Source organism: Dermochelys coriacea, chromosome 18, assembly GCF_009764565.3.
Source record: "Dermochelys coriacea isolate rDerCor1 chromosome 18, rDerCor1.pri.v4, whole genome shotgun sequence".
In the NCBI taxonomy this organism is placed as follows: Eukaryota; Metazoa; Chordata; order Testudines; family Dermochelyidae; genus Dermochelys; species Dermochelys coriacea.
In genome coordinates this window covers 15,139,972-15,145,757 of record NC_050085.1, presented here as the reverse complement: position 1 = coordinate 15,145,757, position 5,786 = coordinate 15,139,972, and the positions used below count along the sequence as shown (strand labels likewise).

General features: G+C 44.4%; 1 non-coding gene across 1 annotated transcript; it reads left to right on the top strand.

The window, feature by feature from the left end:
• Positions 1-1,276: 1,276 nt before the first annotated feature.
• Positions 1,277-1,385, top strand: LOC119845245. The gene has a single exon (XR_005289548.1). It is a non-coding gene; the product is annotated as a U6 spliceosomal RNA (small nuclear RNA).
• Positions 1,386-5,786: the final 4,401 nt, after the last annotated feature.

Genomic DNA, 5,786 nt, shown 5'->3' with positions numbered 1-5,786 from the left:
TTGAGCCAAGCTGCCTCTCCCTGGTTCAGCTGCACATTGGAATCCAGGACTGGCTTGACACATGACATATGCTAAACTACTCAAGAAATACCAGTTTGATCCTTTGATGAGTTCAGCCCACACAGTTCCCCCTGAACTTCAGCTGATGGTGCTCAGCACCTTTCAGGATTTGGCCCATAGTTTTAAGTATAACAATCAAGCTCTGATCTTAACTTGCTCTGAGGGAAGAAGCTTTATTCATTCTTTTTCATAAAGGAACACTTTTTCAAGCAAATAATAATGATTCCTGACAGGGTGCAAATGACTTTTGCAAGCAGCAGCGGGCAAAGTGTTAAATCCCTGCTCTAGTCTCCAGCAGTTGCAGAATGATGGGGGTAATAGACAAGGTGGGGGAGGGGGACACCCAGTTAGTTGATCAGGAGTGAATTAGGAACTTTGAGGAAAATATATCCTCTGAAGCAGCATGTGACATCAAAAGGAGAAGGGACTGTTTTGGCTGAGCTCCAAGCAGGGTCTTTTGTTTCTTGTTATCAAAGAAAATTAATGCTGCAAGCCAGACAATAAAGACTTTGGGGGAAAGCCATCCTGATAAATGACAATGGGTTAAATTCATCTCACTGGAATAGCTCTTGAAATACATTTTGCCCACTTAGTTTTGTAACTTGCCTCTACCAACTTGTCCGGGTATTCACCCAGAAAGCTCTCAGAAACACGGTGAGCTGAATAAGCCGATATACTAAATAAAATATCAAATAACTTCACCCCCACTTTATCTAGCACCTCCTGGGTTTTCAGGCTTTTTCTGGACACAAAAAGGGCAATGTGCCTTGAACTCTGGTGCCCCTGAGTGGCCAACACAAGAAGGGCACTGCCTACCCTCAATCTGGTTTCAGAGTAGCAGCCGTGTTAGTCCATATCCGCAAAAGGAACAGGAGTACTTGTGGCACCTTAGAGACTAATAAATTTATTTGAGCATAAGCTTTCGTGGGCTACAGCTCACTTCATCCTAAATCTGTATGCCCACACAGGCTCAAGCGGAAGGTAAAGTTGTGCTTCTGTTGAGAAAGGAGGGAGCAGAAGTGCAAGATGACAGGCAAAACGGATGGGGGGAAGGATGCAAAAATAATAGGACTGTCAACACAGAGGACCTATCTTTTAGCTTAATCACTGTCTCAAGAAAGCCTTGTTAGAAAATGGATAGTATGGCGGCGAAGACCAGGCTCAAATATCGCTGGCAATTTGCATCCGAATGAAACAAGGGACCAGATGGACAAAAATGCCTCACTGGAGCAGCACATATACTAAAATTGGAATGATACAGAGAAGATTAGCATAGCCCCTATGCAAGGTTGACACGCAAATTTGGAGAAGACCAGACCTAAGTCATCTCTGTTGCAGTGCAGACTACACTCAGCAAACCAATCACTCACTTCCTTAGCTATGATCAGCTGGTATACTCCTTTTTCTTGTTTCTCCATTTTATTAGCAAGTTTGCTAGAAAATCTGTCATTGATACTTCAAAGCTCTCTGTGCCTCTGTGCATACAGTCCAGCTTAGAGCTTCTCATTATGTCTGCAAATTCAAATGATCAAGAACCCTCTAAAATCCACACTGAATCTGCTGTAGTTTCCTGTTCTGTTAAATAGTGACACCATTGCTCTGCAACCAAGATACCAGGACAACCCCAATGCAACCACAGTGCAAAATGGCTACATAACACTTTTTACAAGTTTCTAGCTACAGTTGAACAGCTCAGAGTATCTGTAACTGAACTCAAGCAGACTACAGAGGATAGACTTTAGCTACAAACCGTGTTGGGCCAAATCCTCAGCCGGTGTCAATCTGTGTAGTTCCATTGACTTCAATGGAGTGATGTTGTCTTACACCAGCTGAACGTATAGCCCATTAGTTCTACATCCACTGGAAGAATAGGGTGACCAAATGGCTGAAAAAAGCATCAAAATGTCGTGGAACAGGAGATGCAAGAGTTCACATCTCCCATTCATTGTAGTGTGAGACCCTGTGAGAAAACTTATTCTGGTCCCTGAGCACGTGGCCAGTCCCTTTTCAAGAGAGGTGCTGTAATTCCAACAGAACAAATGAGTATTGACTTTATGTGCATCCTGTAACTCTCATCAGAGCTAGCAGAAGTTGTGCATGTAAATACCTGCCCAATGAGAGAGGAATATAAAAAGAGAGAGTCTGTGACCTAAAATGTATTTATGATGAGAATTTGTTCTTTGAAAAGAATAGTAGCTCAGATACTACAGTGATAGGTGCCTTAGGTGATTGGCACATAGGCAGACAGGCTGTGAAACAGCCAACCCAAGGTTTGTAAAAGCACTGTAGCGTTTTATTTTTTAAAGTGAAGATATTTCAGAGCTATGCCAAGGAAATGATTTAGAGTGGCAGATGCATCTCGTGGTTAAGACTGTACTGGAACTGAGGAGATCTGAATTCTGTTCCCAACTCTGCCACTGACCAACTGTCTGAGCCTTTCCCCCTCCCACTTTTTATCTATTTAGATTGCAGGCTCTTTGAAGCAGGGACTGTCTCTCACTGTGTTGTACAGTGCCTGGCACAATGGCGTCCTGATCTCAGTTGGGATCCGATTAGAAGAGGGGTGGACAAACTTTCTGGCTCGAGGGCCACATCAGGGTGCGAAACTGTATGGAGGGCCTGGTAGGGAAGGCTGTGCCCCCCAAACAGCCTGGACCCCACCCCTGCTCCCTATTCGCCCCCTCCCACTTCCTGCCCCCTCACTGTCCCCCTCAGAACCCCTGCCCCATCCAACCCCCCCTACTCCTTGACCCCTGACTGTCCCCTCCTGGGACCCCCTGCCCCAAACCGCCCCCTCTGGGATCCCACCCCCTATCCAACTCCTCCTGTCCCCTGACTGCCCCAACCCCTATCCATCACCCCCAGCCCCTGACTGGACCCCCGGGACTTCCACACCCTATCCAACCCCCCCCGTTCCCCGGCCCCTGACCGCCCCAGAACCTCCACCCCATCCAACTACCCCTTGCTCCCTGTCCCCTGACTGCCCCCCAACTCAGAGCCCCCTATCCAACCCTCTCACCACGGCACACGCGCCGTTGCCGCCCCCCTACCATGCCACTCAGAGCGGCAGGAGTTCACAGCCCCACTGCCCATGTGGTGGTGTAGCTGCGGGGGAGGGAGAACAATGGGGGAGGGGCTGGGGACTAGCCTCCTGGGCCAGGAGCTCAGGGGCTGGGCAGAACAGTCCTGCAGGCCGGATGTGGCCCGCGGGCCACAGTTTGCCCACCTGTGGTTTAGAACTACTAGAATACAAATAATAAATAATATATTAATATAACAACTATACATTCTTTGTATTTATTTTCCATCACTTATCACAGCCATCCTGCTAAGAGGCAGAAGGACAAGTTGATCCCTGGTGTAACACCCCTGAATGCAATGGAGTTAGACCAGTAATGTGTTTGGCCCAGAGTCACAAGCGGTCACCCCATCTTCAGCAAAGGAAAAAAAGTATATGTGAACTGTGACATGGTTCACTGACCTGCCCTCATCCATTTAGAAAATAAAACAAAAACCTCACAGAAGCAATCAGCACAGTCACAAATCCATCTATATAGCCCCGTTTCAGTGCTCTCACTAGAGAGCCATTAATGTCCAGTGCTATAAAGCTCCTTTATGGAGAAAGAGATCTCCAGTGAGGGAGAAAACAACACGAGAAAGACAATACACTTCCTATTGTTTGTATTGCTATAGCAATGAAATAAATGTTTGGTGCTTCAGTTTGTGGGTTCCCAATTTGAGACACCGTAACAGGGCCCAATTTTCACAAACAAGAGCTCAGCACTTTCTGAAAACCAGGCTCGTGCAAGATGTCTCAAGCTGGGCACCCACAAATCACGATTCATTTCTGAAAAAATATGGCCTGTGTTCATTAGAGATTCACAGATTCCAAGGTCAGAAGGGTCCTTTGTGATCACCTAATCTTATCTCCTGTAAAACACAGGCCATAGAATTCTCTAGAATAATTCCTTTTGAACTACACCATATCTTTAAAAATTAAATGGGCCAGTTATGGAGAATCTACCATGACTTTTGGTGAGGCTGAGCTGCAAAGTTTGGCTCCAGATCCAAAGTTTGCAGGTGTTCAGACCAGGACCCATCTCTATGCTAATGGCATGCTCAGTTAAACCCTCAAGACTCAGGAAATTCAGATAGCAGCTGGTTCACTTTCATCCCCTTTGCTATCTGACATCTTCCTCTTCAGCCTTCCTCTCCCTTCCCATTTCATCCTTATCTCTACCCCCACCCCATTTGTGAATATGCATTAAGATAAGGCAACTAGATAAGTAACCTCTCCTATGTCAATTTACCTGTATAATGTGATAATTTACTACAATTAGATCATGAAAGAGTTCTGTATCTTCATCCTGTTTAGCTCAATCTGTAAAGTAAATATTTGCCCAGTGGTACCTCCCATTGCTCTGAGCTAAGTATTGGGAATGCATATTAGGGATAGTAATAAGAAACAGCCCTCCTGATATTTCAGATTGGTTTGCATGCATTAGAATGCTTCAGAGGACACCAGAAGGTAATTAGCTATTGGAGCAACTTACCTAAGGAAGTGGGATTCTCCATCACTTGAAGTCTTTAAATTAAGATGGGATATCTTTCTAAAAGATATGCTATAGCTCAATCAGAATTTATAAGCTTGATGAAGATATTACTGGGTGAATTTCTATGGCCTGTGTTTTACAGGAGGTCAGACTAGATGGTCCTTTCTGGACCTAAAATATATGAATCTATTAATCAATATTATTTGGGTTAGTGCTAGATTCTAGCAACAAGGCAGCTGATGCAGGTAGCAGATCAGATGGATCCCAGTCTGACATGAGAGGCAAGGTTAATAATGAAATTGAATCTTGTTTATATTTCTGGTGGATGTCTGATTACATGACAAGACACAGACAAAAGTATGAAACCAATCAAACAAAGTACAAGGTGTGTTCAACCTGGTTCTCTATAAGTCTTCAGGAAACATATCTGGGTTTATTACCTGTCAACTTTTGATGGGAACAGAACTGATTTTCACTTCCTATTGCCCTGAAGCACCAACTGTGGGTCATGGCATCTCTCACTTAACCTTTTCTCCCACAGACCTCAAAGTACCACTGAACTTCTGCTGTATGGATAGCCTGTGAGTTTCTGATGTGTCCCCATCAGCCAGCCAAGGGCAAAGAATGGATCAGGGAAGTAATGATCCTGTCTTTGATCACATAATCTTTTCTGTAAATGGTTGCTGTCATTTGTAGAGCAATGGGAAGAGGAAAAAATAAAGACATATTTGACCACAAGAAATGGGCCTGAACTATAACCCCAGATATGAACATTCTTAAATTGTAGAAAAGTTCAGATCCAGATCTGATCTCTGGCTTGGGCCCGAGACTACTGATAGCATTAGAACACAAAACTGCAGATTAGGGGTGGACATGTATCTTCTACAATTTTACTTATCCCTCCCAGATGGATGGCCTTGTATTTAAGGTATTAGACTGTGATTTAGGAGATCTAGGTTCAATTCCTGGCCCTTCCACAGATTTCCAAGGAAATCTTGGGTAAATCACTTAATCACTCTGTTCCTCAGTTTCCAGCTGTAAAATGAGGATGAAAATAATACTTATTCTTCCCCATTCTCTGTCTGTCTTGTCTATACAGATTGCAAGCAGAGCTTCATTGACCTCATTGGAGCTATGCAAATTTACACCAGCTAAAGATCTGACACAAATATT